The sequence below is a fragment of the Neopsephotus bourkii genome, unplaced genomic scaffold, assembly GCF_033783945.1.
Source record: "Neopsephotus bourkii isolate Nb327-2 ecotype Australia unplaced genomic scaffold, CSIRO-AGI_Nbou_v1 NB_1027, whole genome shotgun sequence".
Taxonomy (NCBI): Eukaryota; Metazoa; Chordata; class Aves; order Psittaciformes; family Psittacidae; genus Neopsephotus; species Neopsephotus bourkii.
In genome coordinates this window covers 1141554-1167583 of record NW_026901516.1, presented here as the reverse complement: position 1 = coordinate 1167583, position 26030 = coordinate 1141554, and the positions used below count along the sequence as shown (strand labels likewise).

The 26030-nt window shown below is 44.5% G+C and overlaps 1 long non-coding RNA gene across 1 annotated transcript in view; it reads right to left on the bottom strand.

Annotated features, from left to right (window-relative positions):
- Nucleotides 1–3695: 3695 nt before the first annotated feature.
- LOC133216114 (uncharacterized) overlaps nt 3696–26030 on the bottom strand; it is a 37275-nt gene continuing 14940 nt past the window's right edge. The window contains exon 3 of the long non-coding RNA XR_009726559.1: nt 3696–4095. This is a non-coding gene — a long non-coding RNA (uncharacterized LOC133216114). The remainder of the gene's footprint in view (nt 4096–26030) is intronic.

The following is a 26030-nucleotide window of genomic DNA, read 5'->3' as shown; positions in this document are numbered from 1 at the left end:
GGTGTGGGGTGAGGATCAAGCCAATAACTACTAAGAAGACACAGCTTTTCCACCCTTGTGAAGAAGAAAGGTAATTTGTAGTTGCTAGCATTCCTGTGACAGTTGAAGAGTTTGTGATTAGCTTTCTGATACAAGCCGTTACAACAGCAGCTCTCTGCAGGTACCAAAGCAAACTATCTGATCAGGGTTATTCAGGAAATCTTTCCTTCCTGTGTGAGGGGCACATTTTCTGATATTGTTGCAAATATTTCCTTTTTCTCCTATTTCCTAACAGCAGTTAGGGTGGCAGCTCAACTCTTTCTGGATGAACTGGTGTAGGTTCAGGCTGCTGGACCACATGGTCTTTGCCACTGCTGCTGTCTGCTTTCAGTGTTTTTATGGGCTTCGTAATGGTAATGGGCAACTTTGCCTGACCTAGTCAAAGGCAAGTAGGACGGGTGTAGCAGCAATTTGAAAAGGGGTATAGTGGGCAGAGTTTGCTTCATCATTTCTGATTCCAATAAGGATTCAGTGATTCACAAGAGGATAATCAAATAAAAAGTGAGTCTGAATGTAATGGCCCCCAAAAATTTCAAAATCAGAAGAATCTCATTAGTGTTACTGGATTATTAAATGTGTTCAGTTGTGCATTTGGGGATGATAGAGTAATTCATCATGTGGGTGACAGGGAAATACTCTCCTTTATAGGAAAAAGTGTTGCCCAGAGGAAGACTCAGATGGTGATGCCTACTTGTCACCACCCATGGATACTTGTCTCCTCAGGCTAAGAGTGAATTTGCCATGATAACATCATACCTGCATGTTATCATCCCTCCAAGCCAACAACATCAAGGATTGACACCCCTGCCAGGCCACTGAAATCTGCAGCCCAGTGGGAAGTATCTGCCTCCTGCATGAGAAGGCTGCTTCCTTGCACGGGGGGCAGGGAAGGAGGGATGGGAAAAGACCCTTGTGGGAGCCGCAAACATCAAATAACCATTTGAACTGTTGCAGCAACAGCAGAATAAAACCAACGAGGAGAGTCAGTGTGGGGAGCTTACAACCAAGTGCCTGGTTTCCAGTGGTTGCCTGGCTCCCCTCTCCCCAGGGCGCATGGGGCCACAGGGACATGGGGTCCACAGGAGTACATATGGGTGATGCCGGCGGGGCTGGGCGAGTGGCCGCCGGCTCCACGGCGCTGCTTGTTGTTGTTGGTCCGGCGCAGGAACTTGGCAGGGGCGCGCAGCCGGTCCCCGCTCCGGGTCCCACAGGCAGGAAAAGTCTCCCAGCCTGCGGAGGAGACAGCCTGGCTGAAAAAGCCCCGCCAACTCTGCTGCAGATAAGTTAATGTACACAGAAGGGACGTAAATTACCACGACCCTCAGCAGCAGGACATTGGCCAGGGCCTGTCAGGAGGAGGACAAGCGTCGGCAGGCTCCGCGCCTCGCTGACATTTACCTCCAGATAGAGCCGCCGCTGCCTGGCGAGGAAGGACCTGGTGGAGCCAGGGCTTCCTTGAAAACAGCTGCCTGTCCCCGACACCTACAAACTAATGCGGTTTTAATCAGGGGAATTAACGGAAGGCAGCGCTCTGTTTTCCCAAACGATTTGCATGGGGACGGCAGCCTTGTTCTCCCTCTTCCCCCGCCGCCTCCTCTGTGGCTCCACTGCCATTTCCCTTATGCTTCTTTATCTGCGCTGATTTTTTTCCTGCTCCCCCCTCCGGGGAGCCAGACGTGCCTTCATCTCCACCCCCTGAGCCCTGACGACACTCACCTCCCTGTTTACACACTGACATCACGCTGCAGCCTCCCTCCAGCCCAGAAATAACCCCCGGGAATAAAGCAAACAGGAAAAGGCCACCGCCGTTGTTGCCTCCTTCGCAGCTACAGCTACATCACCCCTTCAGGGGCTGCACCCGCACAGAGCCATGCACAGGCGGTGGGATCCTGGGGGATCCTCTCCAGCCCTGTGTCCCTGGAGCTACACATATGGCATAAAGTCACACATGACGCCCGACTCCCAGTCTCCATTTGGCAGATGGATGGAGCCAAGGTGGGACAACTGCATCTAGATAATAGGAGGATTCTGTGGGAGGGCCCACGCTGGAGACCAAATCTTCCAGACTTATACTTTAGCCACTACACCATGCTTCCCTGTATAAATACATTCTCCTCTCTCTTTCTCCACCCCTGTGTTTTATTTTCCTTCATGGAGAGGCACAGTTAAGCTTAAAGCCAGGTGTACTGAATACAGTGGGAACAACAATGGGAAAATGTCTTCAGGGTCACCCTCGGTTATTCCAAATAGCGTGTTGTAGTCCACTCACAGCACATTAATTTCAGCAGGACTCCTTGTGTGGTAAGCTCCTACCCAAGATGTGTGTGGGAGGCACATTTGGGCCCATGGAGATTTCATTATTGTTGTAAGATCCAGTGTTAGAAGGCTCCAGGGGACAGCACTTTGCTTTCCCTCTTAGGGAAAAGCCAGACTTAGGCTAACTTCTCTGTCTTAACATATTGCTTGCCCTTACTTTCATGAGCTCTGCTCTTTTGTGTTTGCTATATGCTGTGTCTGCATACCTGGCAGAAGACCACTACCATGGCTGTGCTCACTAGAACTGTACTGGATCATTTAGGTTGCATAAATGTCCCTACATGCCTAGGCTATTTTCTCTGGCTTTGGAAAGGCAATTGCAGTTCAGCAAGGAATGGGTAATTTTATGGAGGCCAGAGAACAGGTGCTGTGCCCAGGAAAGCTCTTTTGCTTGCTACTTTTTCCCTGGAGATGCTGGGTACAGCAAGATGTCCTAGGACCAGACCTGTTTGAGTCCGTGGCTATTTCATGCAGTTGGCTTTACAGGCATGTCTGCATATGGAGTAGGAGAGAGCAAGCACAGAGAACTCTTGCCCAAAGCCTTTGTAACCTATGTTAGAGGCAAGAAGTATGTACAGAAATCACACAAAAAGATAGTTATTCTGATAATTAGATTTAAAAGAAGTAAATAAATAGGCTTACTGTATTCAGGATTTCCAGGGGCTTTCCATAAGTGCCAGCATTCCCATCCACTTGTTGAAAGGCAGAAACTGTGTATGCTCATGACTTCCCTGTCTGTAAGGCTGAATCCTAAAGGGTGACCTGGGAACACTGATTATGGAGTTACGGAGCAGTTTATCTTGAGTACCATCCCTCAGCATGTCCCATGTTCAGAGGACACATTATTGCTCTCTACAACTACCTGAAAGGAGGTTGTAGCAAGAGAGGTGTCAGTCTATTTTCCCAAGTAACGAGATAGGACAAAAGGAAATGACCTCAAGTTGTAGATGTGGCACTTAGTTAACATGGATTAGTGGTGGACTTGACAGTCGTGGGGTAACAGTTGGACTTGATCTTAAAGGGTTTTTTTCTGACCTAAACGATTCTATGATTCTATGATTGTTGGGGCATCAATTTCTCCAGAGCAATAGGAGGTGCTGTCTTTCCCACATCACTTTCTAAGTAGGGAACTGGTCAGAGGACTGATTCTCTTTCCTATACATACAATGTCCTGGGACTGAAAAGAAAAAATCTCCTAGAGAAGACAAGTGGTCCAGTAGCAAAGTACTTCAGTTGTTATTTTTGTTGTTGTTGTTGTTCTGCATTGTGAGTAAAAGAAAAAGCAGCAATAAAACAAAGAAGTGGGCTGATAACCACGTATACATTCAACAGATAGCAATGACCTCGCTTCTCTTCTAATTTGAACATCCTGGGAAAGGGATAGAAATATCCTTGTCTTTGGTAGGATTATTCAGGCATCACATGTTATAATAGCTTTTCTAGGGACACACAGTCAGCCCACTGACTTGATAGATGCTTTTTTCCTTGAGGGCTTTCATGTTGTAGGGTCAAAGCATGACCAATATGTAAGGGTTTGGTTGTGGCAACACCCATGCTTCTCAGGAAAGCATTAGGGTAGGTACCCATAGAAGTCCAAGAGTGCACATGGCTGGATGGCCAAATCCTCTTTTATCCCCAGGAACTGTTCAACATCCATATCTTCAAAAGAGATGGAGGTGGGTCCTGTCTTTCAATGTGTTCCTTCAGCTCCTAGAGGACACAGGAGTACACACTGCTCTGCTGCAAGACAAAGAAAGAAATGATAGCAGCAGCCATTCGCTCTGTGCATGTGCCAAGGACAGGACTCTCTGTGGCTCCCTCCCTCCATCTGAAGATGCAGCTTCCCCAGACATGTGTGCTGCGGCACTGGCAGGCTCCACAGGCTGACGTGAGTTTTCATCTGTTCTCGCACAGAATGCCCCCCGTGTTTTCTTCCAAAATATATTCACGTTCCTGGCACTGGAAATCTTTATCTTTAGGTGTTGTTTTAAGCACACCCACTGCTTCCTGACTTAAAGCAGTTAGAGCACAGACAGAGATTTACTGACATCAGATAGTGGTTTTCTTAAGGCTGCTTTAAGCCAGATTGCTCTTTTGGTGGACAGGACACAACTGGGCTTCATGTGGATGGAAAATAAAGATCAGCTTTTCCAAAGCGAACATGTTTGGAGCAGGAAACCAAACGATGAATGAACATATCTTGAATGCCGAAGGGCTAATGGGAAGGGCTGGAGTAATTCTAGTTCAAACAAATGCTGGTTTTGGTTCCAGAGGGGCTGAAATGTGCTTCTAATTCGGGTGCAGCCTAAATGTGAATATGTCTGGTTTCATGGGGCAGGTGCCAAGGACTTCAAACCAGGACCAGAACCATTCAAAACGTGTGCAGAAATAGCTCCAAAAGGTACTTTCCCACTACATCCATAATGTCAGAAGAGAGGAGGGGGAGAGATGCTCCAGAAGTTTCCTGCTGTGCCCAGCTCCTACAGCTGCTTCATTCTTAACCCTGTGCTCCCACAGCCAGTCGCAGCAGAGGAACCCCCCACAGAGGCTGCTGCTCAGCCGGACTCCAGGGGGCTGGAGACTCGAGCCTCACATTTTTATGTGATCTGTTGCTGTGTTCGCACCTCTTCAGTGCATTTCATTTCAAAACTATGATCATGCTTGGTTTCAAATGGGACTTCTGTAGTGAGTCACCCCTAAAGTACCCAGTGGTATGTAAACATACCCGAGCTCTCCTGAAAGGAGGTATCTCTGTTTTTAATACTGGCACAGACACTCTGACGAGATGCTGACCCATCTGTATGTCTAAATGTCCAAGCATGTTGCTCCAGGCTGCGCGGGCTGGGGTCTGACTTCTTACTAATACAAATGCAGGCTTTGACACACAGGTGCTGAGGGATTTGGGGAGGTATCTGATTCAGAAAAAAAAAGGGTTGACTGCACATAGATGGCCTCTGGCTTCCTTCAGGGATGTTCCCTGTTTTCCCCAGCCTCATGCTTTGAATAAGCATCCAGAGGCTTGGGAGCTTATCCAGACTTATCCAAATCTCTTTGAAGGGATGGATTAAGGCAGGAACCCTGGGACCTAGGCCAAGAAACCTCAACAGCACAATAAGTCAGTGAGAAACCAAGAGTCTGTCCAGGGGAGCTAGCTAAGGAAAAATGAAGAAGTCCATCCCAGGGAGGTGATAGGAAGGGATCATCTGTCTGGGGAAGAAGGGCTCTGAGGGGAGCTGAGAGAGGGGGATGAGAGAGGGTGGAGGGTGCGAGCTGGACTGGGATGGCTTTGAGAAGGCCCCACTGTGGTAGGCTCAGGCCCCAGTTGCCTTAAGCCAAGCCTGCCTTATGGGTCTGTGACCCTGGCTGCAAACTGTCTGCAAAGAAATTATGGTGGGAGGCTTCTCTCTGACACCAGCTGCATCAGCAACGCCAGTGGAGCAGGCTGTTATCCCAGCACAGATTACCTTGTGAAAGACATAAATAATGGAAGCATGAGGAAATCGTATGAAATAACATATGGTCGCAAGGAAGAAGACCAGGAGGTTTCTATTCACCTTGTTCCATGCAAAGGGCAAGAGCACATTTAATAAAATACTGAAATATGGCAAAATAAGAACTGATGAAAGGAAATCCCAATTCAGACAGCATAGTCTAACCTGGTGTCATTGCCTGATACAAGACATCACTTAGTCTACAAGTCCTGAGAGACTGAATAAAAAGCAAGGTACATGGACAAGTAGCAGGGTTTTATCAGTCTGTGGTATTAAGGATCAGTAAAGGTGCTGGGATTGTCTGCTGGTTTGTTACAGCTTTTGCTGCTTGGTTTGAGGTTGTGTGTGTGGTTTTGTTGTTGTTTGTTTATTTGTTTGTTTTCCTGGGAAGATCAAAGTACTGCCAGTAGAGGAATGTTTGTGCTGTGAAGGGCAGATTAAACAACCCCAAAACATTGTGGGGGACATCAGTGGTGCAGGAAGAGCAGAGGGAAGGAAGCAGGAAAGGAAGATGGTGGTTGCCTCCACTGTCCTGCAGACCAGCAGCCCTGAGCCACGGGACCCCATCCTGCTGTGGGCTGAGACAGGGCCTCGACCACCCAGAACGACTCCTGGAGCAGGAGTTGCCCTTTTCCAGCCACCTAGTTTGTTGTTGTCGATGTTTGTTTGTCTTTGGTTTTATCTTAGTTTGTTTCATTCATCTTTACTTTTGGAGGTTTATTTTTGCTACTCAAATTAACCAAGCAACAAGCAATTAGGCTGTTTTACTGAATAAAATATATGCATGCCCCATGTTCTGGGCTTCCAAAAGTGAGTGGGAGCAGAAGGAACACCATTGATTTACAGATTTTTTTCAATGATTGATAGTGGTGTGACTGAGGTTGGAGACCGTCTTGAAGCAGAAAAGCTGAAGTAATCTCAGAGCAGAGTTGGAGCTCAACAGCGTGTCTCCACATAAAAAAAAGGTATATCGATACATAGGTAAAATAGGTGCTCAGCTTTGAAGGCAGAGACTATTTCTCATTTTTGAGTCCTTTCCTAACTGATACGAAAACCCTTTAACCACCAAAGCTGCACAGCACCCTCCCGTCTGCTCCAGTTGACTCACACTGTAGAATAAATCTCAAACTCTCAGAGACAGTGGTTTTGCCTGAGTGAAGCTTGTGGGTCATGCAGGAAAAAGACATCTGCTAAAATCTGTGCATCAAACTCACACAGTGTGTTTAAAGCTCAGGTAATCCTTCACCACATTCTCCAGTTCATACATACAGCTTTTTTCCTCTCTTCACTCCCCACATGAAGAAGGAAGAGGGAGCACATAGCTGAACCCCTGTGCATGTTGATGGGGGCTCCTCTCTCAGCTGAGCTTCTTGGTATGTGAGAAAGCCCAGAAACTGTTAACATAAAGCTAATCAAGCAAGAGCTTGCACCCAGCTCAAAGACCTGTCTGGTTCGTAGTGGGAGGTGAGTAGTCTGTCATGAGGTGGTGGTACAAGTGCTTGTTGCACCCACCAAGTATTAGGAACTGCAGCACAACAGTAATATGGGGGGAGGAAGGGTGGTAAGGGGTGAAGTGACAAGTTACTTCCAAATATAAAGGGAAAAAAACATCCAAAATGTTTGTCTTGAACTATTTTTCTGGTTAATGTTTAACCTTCCATTTTTCCAAAGTAACGTTCTTGTTATCAGCACCATTGCTGAAGGTCACATATAGAATAAAAGTCATATCTTAAACGTGAATAAATAACACAAGCAGAAATTAATTGAGTGCAAATGACTCATGCGACATTTAAGGTTTTCTTTACCTACCAATGTAAGCAAATGGTGTAAGCATGTCCCTTTTTGTCCCATGAGCTGAAAAGAAAGCAAGTGAGCCAGAAATGACCTATTGTGCCACAAATGCACTCGAGCTCCATTAGGAAGGCTCTCGTCCTCAAATCTAGCTATACTAGGAAGCAAACAACTATAGGATGAGGGGATATCTGTGCCCTTTCAGGGGACATGCTCAGGGGGTAGGGGAAGGCTTGCTGCTAATGGGGAGCACTGGGAAAGCATGTGAGCTGCACTGTGCTGTAGTGAATGACAGCTGTGATTTTGACTGATGTTAGGAGCTCTCTGATAAGAACCCAAGGGATAAAACCAAATGCTTTTGAGGAATTTGTGACCAATAAATCAATCATTTCATTAAAGCAAACAAATTCAATGCATATGGTTTACCTCCTGTGTTTGGGGGTCTCAGAAGCCTTAGATGCATGGGGGTTCATCTACTAAGAGGTTTTGTTCTTATGGAGGGGAAATTAACTGGAATCAGCAACGTCATTCAGATTTTCTTTCTGGTAAATCCCTAACTGTTTTTATTTATGGTTTAAAATAGCCATGCTGTTTCATAAGGGAGCAACGGGGATAGAAAAGAAGCCAATGTGGATACATAAGGATTTACAACAAAGACACCTGGCTCATTGATGTGGTTCATAAATACATGTTTGTATTGCACAGTCCAAAAAATATCCAGCTATTGAGAAACTTTCGTTTCATGCAAAGATACAAGTTTTTCATCCAAGATCCAGACACTAGGAAGAAGTGGCTCTGCTTTATAATGCCTAAGGAGTAATTCTCCCGTTTGTTTCAATTATTTGTACATTCCAGGGGGAAAAATGGAGCAAGACCTCTGATACTGAGCAGGCAGCTGTTTTCTGTAGAAGGCATAGAAGCAGTGACTGCTTGCTTTGCAAATTTAAGTGGATCTGAACCATTTCTAAGATTACTGCCGAGACAATTCTTAATGTAATTGTCAGTATTATATTGGATTTATTTATCCAGATCCTTTAGTACTCTCTATTGTGCTCTCCTCAGCTGATAAAACCAGGCATTTTTAAAGAAAAAAGAAAGAAGAAAGCAGCATCATCCAAGCAATCTGCTTTCTAGGTAATTTGTGAACCACTGCCCATGATCCAGTTCTGATGGTCTTACTCTCTGCTTTTTACTTACGGTGGTTTTCAGGGGATCTGTGGCTGATACAGCTTTTGCCTGAATTGAATGAAAAACCTTGTGTATTGGAGTTCCTGGCTTATGAACAGCTGCAGAGGGAAATGTCAGTGGATAGAAGGTAGCTCATTCTGGGCACTGCTCTCATTTTAAGGCCCTCTGTTTTAACACCCGGGAAATAGGGATGTAACTTGCTTTGCTTGCTGGAGTGAAGGCTGGTCTCACCTGCACACTGCAGTCATGGCCTAGTCTGAACATCTCTCAAAGGGTACAAGTGGCTGAGCATTAAGCGTTCCTAAAGGCCTTTTGAAGGGTCTTGGAAATAAAGTGTCAGAGCATTCAAATAGCCCATATGCTTCTTAATAGTGATTATCATTTTTCTAAAGGAGTCTCATTTTACTTGACCTTTTGCTCTGTGCACTGCGAAGTTAAGTCAATAAATTAAAACCCAGCTTTGATGTCGAAGAGTCACGGTAGACTCCTGGAAATGAAAGCAGCTGTCACAAACAGCATATTCTTTCTTTCTTTCTGTCTTTCTTTCTCTATTTATTTATTTATATTTTTTTTTAGGAAATAAACACTGGCAAATAGGCAGATGAGTTGTTTTATTTCTCCTGATCTGAGTCAAGTTTAATTTTTAAGCTAATAATAGCAATACTGATGCAAAGTCTCAGAAACATTAACTCCAAAGAAACAAGAGCCCTTTCGTTAGCAATAGCTCTTCACCATGTCACAGACAAGCTTGCAAGTTGGAGGTCTGGAGGGATGGGCTCCTTTGCATTTCTGAGACCACTACCAAGCCTGTGCTAAGGTAGACCACAGAGAACCACCCTTACCAGCACACTAGTGTTTTTCTTTCTGAATAGGAGATTCAGTATGGGTTTTGTCTACCCCAACTCTCAGACAAGTTTTATTTCCTCCCTCTCCCAAGAAGTTGTACTCTGTTTTCTAGACCATCATCTAGAAATACAGCTTCTTCTGGCATAGCCTCTGATTTCTGAAGAAAAAGGGGCTGTTCGGAGTTGATGCTGTGGTCCAAGTCACTGTCTATCACACTTCCCTGCTCTATTTTCACTTTTCTCATGTAACATCACATCATCTCACTTAATACATTTGTTTCTGATTACAGGCTGTGTATAATGGCCCAGCACAATGCCTTACAGTATGCTATGGCTTCATGCCATGGGAAAACATATTCATAATTCTTATGACCCCAGAGCAGCAATGATGCATTTTTTAAAAACCAGAAGAACATACAAAGGAATTATTTTGTAGCAGGATTAAGCATCATTACTCACAGCAGACATACACATTGGAACTCATTAAGCCTTTGCTTTGTTATTCTTGATATTTCAGGATATGGCTGTAAGTGTCTCTTGCTTCTTTCCAATTCTGCTGTATAAAATCTCCTAAAATTAGGCAGGACTAGGCCATAAAGCTCTTGATCTCAAATGGTGGGGCCAGATTTTTCTGTCCCTGTCAATCTGGAGTGAATCTGCAGGCAAGGAATTCTTTCTTTTTCAGCTTTAGATGGTCCAAAAAAATGTTGAAGGAATGATAAGAAAGGTGGCAAGGAGCAGCCTCATGTGTGGATTACAGCAAATAAGTACACACAGAAAACAGTTCCCTTTTGCCTTTCCATACTATTAAAAAAAAAGCAAAAATTAAAACTGAGAAGAGTCTGTGTGGACAGATGGATGGGGTGGGGAAGAAAATGTCAGAGCAAGCCCCTGGCTATTTCTCATTTTATTTCACTCGGTGGCAATATGTCAAAAACAGGGAGAAGAAAAAGAGAACATTGAAATTTGAGGGAGAGGGAGGATGTGTGTGAAAAAAATCCATAAAATGTGGTTCCATTTTAAACCCTTCTGCGCAGAAACAACTGCAACATTTTCATGAGTTTTTCCCCTTATTTTTTAATCCTTTCTGCAAGGCAGTGGTCTCAGAGGAAATAGGCCAAAATACTGCAAATTACTCTCAGAGTTGTGGTACCCACAGTTTAACTCCAGAAAACCTGTTGGCAATGAGAAACGGGGATCCACCTCAGCCTTGGTGTAATTTCACTGACATCACCAGGGCCGTGCTATGGCAGAAGTTATTCCCCTGAGAGGAAGTTCTCTATTTTAAGATTAAAAGGATACAGAAGCAAAACGGGAAGCAGAATCCAGTGAATGTCTCCATTCATGAGGATGGAAAGTTTTGGTACTGAACCCTGAACTGTCACTGTTCGTTTTTCTCCTTGGCCTCTGTCTCGGAGAGGTTTTGGAAGAAGAAGTCATTCCACACACACAACTAATTCCCCACTCAACATACCAGTGGCATTACCCGCCTCTGGCCTCCCACAGGCTGTCATACCCTTATCAGGACACTCACACACATGCTAGCGCCAGGACCCTTTGGTAGCTTCATAAAAAACCAAATCCAGCCTTATGAGTCAGGATCTGGTAACGTTAAGTGCTGGAGAAAATGTGCACAGACAGATAAGCGTGAGGCTAAGGGTAGTGCCTGCCTCATGGGACTGCCTCTGCTTTAATGTCATCCAGAAGACAAGTTGAGAACATGAAGATCTCTGTGGGCTACTTTTACTTGTCTGTAAGTCCCTAGGGCTTCATAAGATGACTGGGATGGAAGCTTGGAACTGAATCTGTCCAGCTGATCTCCCACATGTTTCTTAAAACACTTCCATAACTATGAATTTCAAAGCTCTTCATATATGAGTTGACTTTTGGTTGCTTAAAAGCCATTCAGTGAAATCCTTGCTTCCTGTGTGGTGAGGGAAAATCAGATGTGCTCAACCACATTTCTGCTCCACCAGCCTTCTCTTGAGGTTCACCTTACTGTTTTCACCACTTCATCCATGTGGCTCACACTGTTTGAGTGCTCAGCTTTTTCACATATGCCAGATAAAATCTGCTCTGTGTATAGCAGTTTTCAGGTAAAAACTGCATGCAAATTTGAAAGCTGGCTCTGGAAATTTAGCCTAGGAAAAGAGATTCTGTCCTAACAGGGCCGGCTTAACCAGGATGAGGGGTATTTCTTCTGCACTCTGACAGAACAGTTTTTCCCGAGAATGGAAGTCCTCTGCAGAGGTTCACAGAGTGAATGTGATTTGGGGAGGCAAATAATATTCTGATACAATCATTGCCTCTTGTGGGCTAAAAAATGAAAATACTGGATGAGATCCCACCTCCTGGCTTTGCGCTTGTCAAGAGTAGGATCTATTAGTCTTTAAAAGAAATAACAACAGTACATAGTAGCCAAGGAGCACTATGTGAACTGGCGTCTAATCAATGTTTCATGGAGGGGGTTTTTCCTACTTCATTATTTTAAAATTCTCAGAACTGTCATTAGCAAACCAGACTTTACTGTTCCAAGCTTTCCTCACCTTCTCATGCAGGAACCCCTGAGTCCTCTGGATGGATTTGCTTTCTTCCCTTTAGGATAATGGTCTCTACCAAAATGGACTCCCAGAACAACAGTGTGCAAGAACTGGCAAGCTTTCTTGCCTACCCTGCAAGGTTGGCAGAGTCAGAACCCCTCTGATTTTTTGTCATTAAAATTATCTCCCTGCATCCTCCAACCACTCTTACAAAGCACCTTCAAGCAGCACCAGCAGATACTGCTCCTTAATTACCTCACAGCTTGTGCAGTCATTTTCCAACACTCATTTACAACAGTCATTTTAAAACACCAGTTGGTTTACATCAGTTTTCCTCTGCTTGCAGCAGTGTAAACTGCTACGTGAGGTGATGAGCAGTCTCTGACTTCTTTGGTTTTCAGTGATGGCATGAACAGTTTTAGACTGTTCCTGAACTTTACAACTCAAGCCTCAGAAAATCGTGTCCCCAGGTTAATTTGGTTTTAGCCCAAATTTTGGGTATGAGACACTTCTGCATGGTACACCTGGAACAGCGCATTAAAAATATGCCTTTTTCATTTAACTAGTATTACCGTGACAGCAAAGAGGCTGCTGGAGTGTCCCAGGGAAGCACCAGCCATATACACAGCATTGCTATTATAGGCTGGTCCTAACAGCCTAGTCAACTATATCATACTGTGGAAGCAAGGTATGGCTGGTACCTCACCTGCTCTCTGGGCCCCCTGGCATTTCCCACGTAGGGAAGGAGGTTTGCTATGAGTGTAGCCTCTTGCACCAGGGCTGGCCCAATATCCTTCCAACTCAATATACCTGAGCTGAACCCTGAAGACCTGTGGCAGTTTGGAAAGCCACTTACTTAGGGGTGGAGTTGTTTTATCATGTGTGAACTGACAGTGTCACTGTCTGTGCCTAACTCCTTAAAGAAGCAGGAGTCAGTTGTTGCCTGGGTTAAAGCCAGGTTTCTGATTGTTTTCATTTGCATGTGCCTTATTTCCTTGCTATTGCTGATAGTCATTTTTAGAGTTTTGATAGATAATACTTCACTTGGGCTCAAAGAAAAAGTATGCTCCTTCAAGAGCCTGGAATGACACCTATTTCTATGGCACAGTATATATTCCAAGGAAAACATTACATTACAGCCACAAAAGACTATTTTGTCTGTGCAGAAGCAGCTCATGCAGCTGTTTCCCTTCCATATGATCTAGGGGCATCTGCTGGATTACTGGAAATGAAAGCACATAAGATGATAGCAGAGAAGCTAACTGCCCCTTCAAGTCTTCACACATATTGGCACTAGTAAAGAGTATGAGGATCCACTTGTGTGCTTATATGTATAATATATGTGTATGTATACGAGTGTTCTATGAATATGGGTGTGTTTTATCTATATTTCTATATATAAGACACATACAGGCATGTTAGTATGTGCATGTGAGAGAAGGAAGAGGAGAGAAAAGAAGAGCTCCAGTGTTTGTCCTCTATTAACCAGGTCATCTTTCAGACAAGAAAAAATGCTGTGATCAAGCCAAGGCTCCTGCTCAATGAGTTAATGCAAAGCCAGAAAATTATGGCAGTAACTGCAGTCTGAGCATGACCAGAATTTGAACTGCTTAGTATGTGTGCGTTGCTGTACACTCTATTTCCAAATAAGCTGCATTTATAGTTTTGGGTATTGCTGTGGAGAAGGGGATTGCTTGAAGTCCTGAGCCATCAAGTTATATTTTTTTCCCCTAAAAGAGTTATTAAATACCTGGAAAATAAAAACAGCCACCCAAAAATGCCTTCACTTTTTTATTTTGGTGCTGAAAAATATCACATGACATCAGAATGTAATTCACATTGTAGTGAAGGGTAATAAGAGAGAAAGAAACCAGTAAGGAGATGGTAAAATACTACATTTAAGCAACGATTTTAAAAGGTTAGACCACAGATGGGTAGACCCTAAGCACATAGTCTTTTCATTAGTTACTTGGAGGCAGCAATTACTTCTGGAGACAGCAGGCTGAGATGATTGCAAATCCTTGCATGTCCAGTGGCTGAACTGGATCTGGTCTCAGTGCGAGAAGATCCCTTTGCTAACAATAAGCAGGTCCTCCACAATGGGTGACTGAAGTCTTGCACATGTGGCTCTCCCACCACACTCCCCAAAAGCCTGTATCTCCTTCAGCAGCAGGAGATCTGGCATGGCCTTTTTCCTGCTCCACGATCCCTGAGCTAGGTCTTTTGTTGAGGTTGTGCCTGATGTGTCCTCCCCAAAGTGCCATCAAAAGGGTCTTTCCCCATGCTCAAAGAAGGATGGTTAGATGGCTCAGACATGGGCAGTGTGCTCATATGGCCTAGCTGTGTCCTTCCCCTCTGGCACGGGGGTCTTTCACCTTAGGAAACTGGGGAATTGAAGCAGTTCATGGTGTGGGAGCAAAGACATCTTTTTTCCAATGATGTGCCTCTATTCCTCTCTCAGACTTTTCCTGATCTGTTTGCCAACTTCTCTGTCAACCATTAGTCTTTCACCTTCAACACGTTTGTTTAGTACATCACATCTAGCACCTACACAACTCATTGATCTTCAGTAATCTTCAATCTTCAATACATGTACAAAAAAAAAAATTTGTAGTTATTTTGATATCTTCCTCCCAGTCCTTCACCTCTTTGCCTAGATGTTTATCTTCTCTGTCAGCTGGTTAGTACTGGTAGTATTGTTTGCTAGTTAGCTGTCCAAGTTAAGCACTGTAACCTTTATATATTTAAGGGCTTTAAAAATTTGCAAGTAGGCTGACCAGAAAATAACTACTCTCTCCATTATTAAATGCTTAAATATATTATATGCTTATAAATATATTAAATGATTAAATATATTATATGATGATTATTAAATGCTTAAATATATTGTCCCAGACAAGGAAGACTGAAATGGAAACTCCATCAGGGAACTTCTGAAGGAGTTTGGCATTTGGCATGCCATGCCATGTCAAACTCCTTGCTCAGATCCCAGGATAGTAAAGGGACAGACTGTGCTTTTGGGTGAAGATTGCTGGGTTATAGCATTGAAGATATTACTCAAGCATTGAACAGACCCCCGGAAGAAAAAGGAACATTGGGCATGAGAGTGACAACTGCAGGGACTGAAATCTCAATACACAGCTCTCAGGCAGTTCCCAATGGAAAGCAGAAACGTGCTTTATGAAGAACATCTTTTCTTATTAGCTAAAAACCAACTTCACTTCGGAGCAGTTTCACTGGAAACATCTTTCCCAATCCTACAAAAAAGGTGATGCTTCTCTCCAAAATGTTTTTAAGGAGACAGATATGTGTAAACTCAAGTATGAAGTATAATAGAAAGCAATAAATGGCATGTAAGAGGTCCAGGACTTTTGGTTGAGTTTGCAGACATGAAGTGTATGCAGTAGGGTCTGGAAAGGATGAAGAAAATGCAGAAAAAAGATGCACAGGTTTAGAAATAGGGTTTTTAAAGCAGTGAATCAAACTGAGGGTGTGGAGATCTCAAAGCCAAATTCTCAATCGATATAAAAGCAGTTGTAAGCCACATGTCAGGCTCAAGTAGATCAGAGAGTTGGCCTGACCCTGCTTTCCTTGCACTGACATGAAGCAGGAGTAACTACACTGAAGCAAGTAAATGGATTTTAGAAGATTGTCAGAGCAGTGTGTGCAGATTTAAGATTTTTTAAGAGATAATAGTTCTTGGAGCAGTTTTGGCTCTGGTAGCTGCAGAGTATGATGGTAGCCTACGTGTCAAAAGGACAACAGCAAGGGTGTATCAAGAAAGTAGATAACAGCAGGGAATTAAATAAAGTAAGGGGCAGACCACCTTCATTCTGTACTCTTCTTTTGTCCATGTTCTGGACAAATTACACTTGCTTTTCCTTTCCAGTGACTGCTGTGTTAATGTACGTAACATCAGCAGTGGTACGTGAACTTGTAACATCAGTAGTGGCGTAAGCACTGTTTGGTTTGGCCCAAATTACAGGACATCGAAAAGCAAAGTGAAAAGGAAGGACTGCTCTTCTTTTTTTAATGCAGTATTAATTGCTTTCCCCCCCACTATGTTCTGGAGAGTTCCTCTTGCAAAGCCCAGGATTAAATTTCCTGTTCACAGTTGTCCTAAACCAAGATACTACCCTTCGACTTCTATGCTTTTTATTCTTGGTGGACATATCAAAGCATTTTGATCAGGCCAAGTCACTGAGCAGAGGAATGCCAAAGTAAATAGAAAAGTTTAAATTACTACAGCAAAGGGACCAAATTTCAGCCAGGACCCGACTTATGGGGATTTTCAAGCTGTTCTATAGGACTCCAGTATATAAATTTTCTAGATTTGACTTACCCATCAATTTTGATTATCCTGCTGATTTATTTCTGATTTCCAAGGTCATCTCCACATTTAAAAAGCAATTTATCTTGTCAGAAATGTTACTGATGGGGTTTTTCAGAGACTCGAGCCAGCCTCCAGCTCTCGCTGCTTCAGAGTTGCTGGCAAGAAGCCCGCCAGCCCCTGCAGCACCAGGCAAATCCCCAGGGGTCTGCTGAGACCCACAAATGCACACATAAACCCTGCTCTCTGGACATGCTCCACAGGCTGGTGCCTGCTAGAAATCGGTGGCAAGCACCACCAGCTCGTGCCCCAGAACTCCCTCAAATGAGCCTGGGAGTAACAGCTAAGCTGAATCCCATGACAGCAAGGCTTTTCCCATCCCAGTCAAATGGTTCATGTAGAGCTGTGTGACACTGACTTGCACATTATTCCCTCCTGGCTGGTCAAGAGGTTTTGCTTTTGCACCAAAACATTCACTACTTGATGTAAAATAGACAAGGTTTAGCTTATTTGTTATCTTAAACTTCAGGCAACGAGCTATTTATCTGGATGTGTTCATTACCCAATCTAATAAATATTTCTCACATAAAGCATTACCTCCTTTGCATTTTGAAAACAAAGCAGAACCCCCCCCCCCCAAAAAAAAAGACCCACAAAAAATAAACTTATCAATTTCCCGTTGTTGGTTTGGGGATATATTAGGGCCCCATCTTTATTTTTAGCAGTGAATTTTTCCCTTTATCCAGCAGTGGGGAAAAAAAAAGTAGGAGTCAACAAGAAAGCACAGGCAACAGCAGGGAAACCTCTGTTTTTTGGAACTGCATATCTAATTTTTCTCTAGGTTGAACATTGTAAACAAACAAACAAACACCCTAGGCCAAAGCTGGGGAAAAAAAGGAACAATCCTGAAACAAGAAAGAAAAAGGTCCCAAGGAAATTTCAAAACCAAAGTGTTTTATAAAAATTACACTAAGGTCAGAAACCTTGCAGGAAGAAAGGTTTAGGAAAAAGGATTCCCTTAGAATCCGGGGGGGGAAGAAAGTCTGGTTCTGCAAGCATGAGCAAGCAGAGTTTTACCAGCGCATGGAGGTCATGGAGACATTTAATCGGCCAGATGAACTAGCACAGCATCTCCAGTTCATACCTGTACCTGCAGGTACAAGTGTAGAGGTGGAACTGTGCTCTCCACAAAACCCAGTCACTTGTTGACAAGTTGAGGTCATTCCCATGGGGCAAAAGAGGGATATCTGACATGAGCAAACCGGAACATTGTCACCTGTGCTGACAAGGAAAAATCCCATAAGAAATGTCAACCCAATTCTTACAAGATGTCTTAGCAACAGGCTGAGCTGCAGGTGGACGTGGACAGGAGCTGAGTAGTGTTTACCAGCCAGACACTAATGACTGCATCAAACACAATCTATAGTCACTTACTCATGAGATGGCCATGAAAGTGTGGCAGAGCCAGCAAATCCTGGTCCCAATACTACCCTCCATGGGTAAGCAGTCGGGGACTTTCCATCGCTTTCTCCTTCTTCAGAACAGCATCCAGAGAAAAGCTAAATCCCTGCTTGGCTGCAGAGGTGGCTCACAACATGCTTGAAAATACCCTTAGGAAATTCATGGTAAGGAATGGACAGAATAAGGGTTATTTGTTCTGGTAATTGGTTGTGTCCCCATTTGCCCAGTTGCAGCCTGGTTTGTGGGTTTGCAAGATTGTTGTAGTGCTGCCTGTGTACTCTGCCTGACTGAAAGGGATTTTCCATGCTTTTAGAAAGAAGATTGGACTTTAAAACTATTTGAATAGATATTATTTCAAAACAGATATTGTTTTCTTAATGCGGTGTGTGTTTCCTCCTTCACTGTTCTCTATTCTTCGACTGCCTGTGGAGTAAACAAGAGAAGGTTACCAACAAACATGCCTAGTAAAGGGTTAAGAGAGCAGTTTGCACGGTTTCCCACTTTGTCTATAGAGAGGAGGGACTGATCTCTGAGTACAGCTTCCTCCCCAGGATTTCCAATAGTGTCTCAGGTCCTTCACCCCCAAAAGTGCAAAGGGTTTCAAGACCTTTTCCCTTTGCACAAGCCCTATTTTCCTTCCCTGAAGGAAAGTGCCATTCTCTAGTCCCTGGGCTTTTGGCCCTTGCGTGATATTATGAACCACAAGGTACAAAGAACACGTAGGCTGATAGGGAACGAAGATGATAAATACAACTTCAATTCAAGAAATTAGGATGCAATGCCCGTAATCAATACAAGGCAATACTTCTTCATGGCTCTATTTAGTGTCAAAGAGCAAGAGAGATCAAGTGAGTAAGCAAGTAAGAGGGAGATTAACGAAAACAATATACAGGAGCCTAAATTGAAACATCATTTTTCACAGGAAGAAGGCTTTGGCAGGGCTCATGCTGTTTCTGATGTAGTGTCTCCAGTCGGCCCCAGGAAAAGTTGGCTGCAGTTTCTCAGAACCTGCCTTTTGAGACTCAGTGACTGCTTTTCTTCCCACAGATCTGATTAAGCTAATTGCACATTTTCTTTAATTAGAAGAACGGAGGTCATTTATCTGCAAATGGCCTAAAAAAAAAGGATGTTGTTTTAATGTGGCTTTTTTTTTTCCCTTAATCCTTGCTTTTACTAAGGTGTTTGGCTTCTTTTCACTCTGCTGCTTTCAGCTACCCCATTTTGTGAGGGCTAGGCATGCTGGACCTGGCATCCCGACAAATTCTTAGGGAGCTTATGAGACTGTTTTATGGGATCCAGTCACGGGGATTTATACTGTGAGGAAAACCTAGAGCTGAAGAGATCCTCCTCCAGCCATGGCCTCTGGAATTGCAAGTGAACTGAGACTCTGGGTATTTGTGCCTTGTTCAGCCTGGCCTGCTGAACAAAGCTCATGGATGCCACGTCAAAGAGGGCCTGTAGGATAAACAATAGGGTGATGGAGACCCAGATCCTGGAGGCCCTCCAGGCTGCAGGGACTCTGAAGTCAAATGTGAAACACTGGGGTATCTTACTACCACTATTTGACATGGAAAAGGCTCCCTGAAAGTAGGTAGATGGCAGCACCTTCAAACTCTTGCAAAAGCCTCATGCCAAAGGTAAAATTGTGTATGGTCTCAAATCTGTCTTGAAGACAAGCTGTTAGACCCAAATGTTTTACAGAGTTGGTGGATGTGGCAGCCGCAGAGCTGTGTGTGAGCCAGAACCAGGGGTATGGAAAAAAGAAAGTGCATTTCAGTGATTCCTCAAGTTCTGCACGGTCAAAATATCAGTCTCACGAAGGCTGTCAAGAGCAGATCTTCCATCACATTATCCTATTTGTTCTGTAAACCAAATAAAAAGGGCATGCTGAACATTCAGGGCAAAAAGTCCTTCTCATCACTCAAGTCGGTGAAAAATGCTCAAAAAAAGGCAAGGAATTAATGTAGGGGGGTGAGATGGGTGAGGAGAAGGGAAGCTGCTAGAACTGGTGGTTTAGGGGATTTCCTTGAGCAGTGGACAACTCATCCAGATCTCTGCAATGTCTGGTATGTACTCCATCTACTGCAGACTGCAGAGACTTTGAAGACCTGGACACAATCAGGGAAGCAATCAGCACCAACATGTGCAACACTATATTTGCTGCTAATGAACACCACAGAGTACTTACTTAGTGTTAAATCACAGTGTTATCCTGCCTTCATTGGCTGTCCATCCCACTGAGGTGTCAATGTGGCAAGAAACTAGCACAATGAAGACTTTCCTTTTAGGCTTGGTGGGCAACAATGACCATTTTGTTAGTTGTTCCTCCCTCTGTGCCAGGAGATGGGCTCTTTGGTGTAATTACTGGCTAGCTGTCCAGCAGGTGACCAAGCTGAAGACCACACGAGGCTTGGGGACATTAAAAAAGGAGGGATGGGAAAGCTGATCTGGATTGTCACAGCAGCAGCAGCAGCACACCCAGCTGCCCTCACCTCCCTGCTCTCTGCCAGGGACCCCTGGCACTCTGCACAGCTATTCCCCCCTTTCCTCTTGGGCTTGCTCTTAACACTGTGCTCCTGCCTCTGATGACTTCAGCAAGCACCAAAAAAGATGTCGTGGTTTTAATACTTCAAAGTGGTGTCAAACAGCTAAAGAAACGTGTCTATCATACAAGGTTTGCCACAGACTAAAAGAGTGACATCTGTTAGCAGTGCCTGACCACTGCTGCATCTGGTTGCCTCCCAGTGTGACAAGAGCAGCCTTCCCAGAGGAAACAGCCAAGCTCAGCTGGACCTGGGAAACCCTAGCCACTGGGATTAACCCACAGGGGTTCATTCACCCTGTGGTGAGCCCTTGTTTGGCTCTGTGTATGCGTAAGCTATGAGGGGTTAAGGGATGGGCATGGACATAGCCTGTCTGTGTCTACCCAGTGCATTTTCAGACAATGTTCCCACACTGGTAGAGCAATTATTAATTATTAATTATTATACCCTCTTTGTGCCATCCACAACCTGTCCAAAGTCTCTGTGCCCTTGGTGCCTCATGTCAGCTGTTAGGCTGGCTGAGGTACACTGTAAGCTTGTCTCTATAATCCCATTTTCACACATATCTGGCCTGGGCACTGGTGGCAGGTTAAGCACATGCATATGCACCCATCTGTGTTCATAACATCCCCTCTCTCCTTTTTCCTTCTCCGTGCCCTCCTGCAAGGCATGCTATGTGCTTTTCTGACTGACCTTTGGAAAGGTGCTCAGCAAAAAGAAATTAAAACCCCTCTCCCCATGGGAAAGGCAGAGTCAGTATCCTGCAGCAACTGAGTTTTTCAACCCTGTTTTTGCAACCATGTAGGGAGGTGAAGCTGTACTGGCATTTGCCCTTCACACCCACAGTGTGTGATGGGCACTGACCCCCTTCTGGGTGCATCCCCTGGGGAAGGCAGACATGGCAGCAGGGGCTGGCAGGGAAGAGGTTAATCACAGAACCAGGCAGAAGAGGCCACTGGGCAAAAGATGTTGCTGTCTCATGTCTGGATGTTTTAGCGTAGAGCTGTCGTGAAGCCTCGCAGAGCTGAGGGGTCCCTCAGTGGTTCCTATGGCTTTAAAGTGCACGGGATGATTTAGTGGAGGGGAGGGATTCCTGATCAGAGAAGTGCCTTTTACTCTTTTTTCCTTTTCTTTTCTTTCTTTTTTTTTTTAAACATGTCGCTGATCAAAGCGGTGCCAGGGAGGCTAGGAAGAGCAGGATCCTAATGGATCAGCTGTGTAAAACATGTCAGCAGACAAGCCCCAGTTCTCAATGTGTCTCTTAGGGAACAGCTCGCAGATTAGAAAGAAAACACACACACGCACACACACACGCACGAACCCTGCTGCTGACCTTGTGTCAAGGAGTTAAGTGTTATTTGGAAGTGATCGCAATCGGCTTTTTTTCTTTCCTCCCTTATAAAGCCCCCAAAAATATTTTTCCCAAATATCCAACAATAATTCAAGAAGTAATAGAAAGATTTATACGAGTTAGACAATGACTTATTGAGGCAAACTAAAAACATTTGGTAGAAAAGAGCAGTAGAGTCTATTGTTATCCAAAAGAATCATACCCCTCACTTACAGACAGGCTTCTCTCCCCACTACCCTCACAGCCATGACATATCTGGATGTACATGACCCTGCCACTGTTTCATTTTGGACAACTTTGGCAAGGTGTGGAAAAAATATTTTATATATTTTTTAGCAGGCAACCCATTAAAAAGGCAACTTCTTGTTCTAGAGGAGAAAAAGCAATGTGAAAATTATGTTAACTGGAGACAAAAAGAAGTACTTCTTAAGGAGTGGGGCAGTAAGAAGAGTAGCAATTAGATATATACATACATGAAAGGTGGTTTTATGTAAACATTGATAAAAATGGTGTAAGATTCCCCTGATAGTGCTTACTAATCCCTTGTTTAAAATAGGCTTCAGAGTTCTGCAGGAATTGTACTTGTTTCATGGAAGAAGTAAGCTCCAATTCTGTAAGACTTCCCCTTGTAACCTGCCTGGAAAGGACATGTCTGTTAGCTAGGAGGACAGCATGAATCAGAAATGCCCACTGTACTCAGAGCATCTCTTACGCTGGTTTGGCCCATTACACCCACCCTGTTACTATGTAATTATGGGTCCATCCTGGGCTGAATCCAGTAGGGTTGTGAACAGAAGACAACCTGCATAGGGAGTAAGCTCAGGAGAATGGACAGTTTCAGATCACATTCAGCAATGCAGATGTTTTACTCATACACACAGGTCCTCCTTGCTAGTGCATAAGTGACATGGTGGCAAAGAAGAGCAAAATCTCCTCCTCAGCCACTGCAAAGGTATGAAAGGAAGAGGTCTTCTCCTGCTTCAGGAGGTCATGCTGTGCTACATCACAAGGCAGGGATAAGACTGTGAGTAGGGCAGGCTAGGATAGGCTAGGCTAGGAGAGGGTAGGGTAGCATAGCACTGAACAGTCTAGTTCCATTTGAAGGGACCTGCAACCATTATCTAGTCTAACTGCCAGAACACTTCATGGCTGACCAAAAATTAAAGCATATTATTAAGGGTGTTGTCTTTTAAGAGAGAAAGCATTCTATAAATGAGTCTTTAACTTAACTACCCCCTCCCCCCTTCCTCCTTTGCATATTTATCCCACAGACCAGCACCACAGAATTTGCCACCTTTAGAGATAGGAACCCTCCCAGGGCATTTTAGCTGCTTTAATATCCCCTTAACAGCATGCTTGTTGTATCATCCTGACTGTAACTAGAGCTGTGGAGCAAAGCTAAGGTTTTCTGCCAACCAGCAAATATGAAGAGGTAGTTATTTGATAAAGTAGCTGAAAACCCTAGGTTACATAAACAAAGAAAGAGTTCACTTCACACAAACATCAGCATTTCCACTAGAATAAATCTGTAATGCTAGCTTTCATCTCAGGCTGAGAGAGAAAAAAACCCAAACCAAAACAGCCTGTAGAAATATACACTGATATGTAATTACTTGCTTCATATTTTGTACACATTAAGTTATAGCAAGATTTCTTATGAGGTGTATATTGATTTATGGTTACATCTTTCAGTGTATGTTATATCTCCATACAGTTTATAGGGGTGTTTTTTACAGCTTTCCTGTAATTTAGTATATTTTGATGAGTTATGAACCCAGTTTTATCTGAGGAATGTTCTCCAAGGAGTGTAAGAGGCAAATATCCTCCTCTGCCTGGCCAGGCTGGGTGCAGGGGCAGGGATGGCCACATCAGGCTGCCATGCAGCACACACCAGCTCTTGGAGACGGAGAAGACGACAGTGGGCGATGCTCAGGTCCTGGGCTGTTCTGGGCTGAGCTTTCTCGCAGGTCATGGTATTTCATGGTGGATGCAGGTTTGGAGCCAGAGTTCCATGCAGGTCCCGTCCATCCTGCTCTCTGGGGTTTGGGCACAGCAAGGACGAGTGGCCACTTCACTTACAGTCACTACTCCTAGCGAGTGTGCTTCAGTCTCCCGCCATAAAGATGAAGTGGTGTTAGAAGTTTTTCTACCACAGGGTAGGGCGATGGTGCCTGGAGAATAGAAGAGATGGGAAAGAGTTCTGCCCAGGAGAAATGTCTCCTCTGGAGCTTCAGTTTTCAGCAGGGAGGTGTTGGCTGTAACGTGAGAGTCTGTATCCCTGAGCAAATACCAGAGACAGGGATGGCCAGTACATCTCTGTGTACTGGTGCCTCTTTGAGGGACAACTTTGACCCCACCACAGGGAGGGGTGACAGGGTGGTAATGGGGCCAAAAGGATCAGATACCAGACACACCCTCCAAGAGGGATTTGGGAGGACGTGTTGGCAAAATCCTGGAAAGCCTGAGCAGCAGCATGGAGAAGAGTCAGATCAGCCAACAGGCTTTTGCTTTGGTCTTTTGGATTTTTGAGAAGATCATTTTTGAAGAAATGGTGGGGTTTCCCCAACAGAAGAGATTTTGCTATTACTTGGATAATCTACTTTTGCTACCGTAACTAGCAGTGTATGCTATGTGTGAACATCGTACTCTAACTGGAAACTAATTCACCAACCACAAATCCCTATTTAAAATGCAGCTTTATCACTGTAGCAAAAATATTGACTGTAAGTGATCACCATGAACAAATAAAAAGACAGATGCTCCCTGTTTCATCTCTCTCTAGTCCTGTTTACACTTCAACCAGTTTGCCACTTGATCTTCAACCTCTGAATAACAATGCTAACCTCAGTATTTCCTACTTAGCTAAAAATACAGCTACACGCCTTTCTAGTCCCTATGACATTAATGATCACTTTCTTCATTCGGATAAAGCATTTGCTGCTCAAAGCATGTTTGCCAAAAACCTCCTTCATTTATCAAAGGGCTGCCCGGGTCTGTTGCTCAAAAACAGTTGACATGGTGGCCCTTCTACCAAGTAGGATCTAGAATGGGCAGGTTCCTGAAGGTCTGCGAGTTCGGTTTGGTGAAGATCACGGTAGGAGAGTTCAGATGAGCTGGGTTTGGCTTTGGCCTCTGGAAATGGCACAATTAGCTTGAGAGGCTCAGGCCATGGTGATGAGGACACTGCTTCTGGGAGGGGTTGGCAGCAGTCCCCCTGCCTCTGGGAGCTAGCCTTTCCTTTCTGAGGCAACTGCATTGATTGCAGCAGAGGCAGCAGTGATTTACAGCAGCCTGTGTGAGAACAAGGATACGCATCTGCAAATAAACGCTAATGAGATGTTAAGATTAAGAAAAGCCAGGAAATTCCAGAAGTTGGGGCTGCTACAGCATCATTAGTTCTCCTGCAACATTGTGCATATCCGGCAGGGAGGGGGCCTAGGGGGGCTCCCAGCTGGCCTAGTGCCACTGTGCAAGATTCAGAGTGCATATGTGATCGATTGCTTCCCTGCAACTGAAGGAACTACCCCTGTGCTGGGCAAAATGACACTCCTCATGGGATGGAACTGTGACGGGGAAGCGGAGGTTGTGCATCACCCCAGAAGCAGCACCAGGAAGTAGTATGACTGGTGGTGACAGGGAGATGCAGTAAACAGCAGCCTTTGCCTCATCTTCAAAAGGCCATAATGAACGTCTTGCTGATTGTGATCCCTATCATTGCAGAACTGCATCAGCAACTAAATTTTCATCGCTTTCAGCATGTGATCCCTTGGGGTGGAGGGCAAGAGGAAGGAGGAAGGCCTATCAGCCATCACAGCGATTGCAGCAAAGAAATTTCTGGCTGTGTTGCCACAATGGGCAGGGGCAGACTGGGTATATGCCACACTCAGTGGCACAGATTTGGTGCAGGATGATGGTGAAACTGCTTGGGGCTGCAGCAATTGGCCTGCGGGGATGAGAGATGGAGATGTGGTGACTGACTGGGGCAAGAGCCCCCTTAATTCCAGACCCTATATCATGTTAAGAGCAGGATCATCCTAGATTTGCCTGGGTGTCAGGGTTTGCAACCCATCACTTTCTGTGACCTGTGCAAACCTGTCAAACAAGCCTTTGGCTTCAGAATCTACCCAAATTCTGG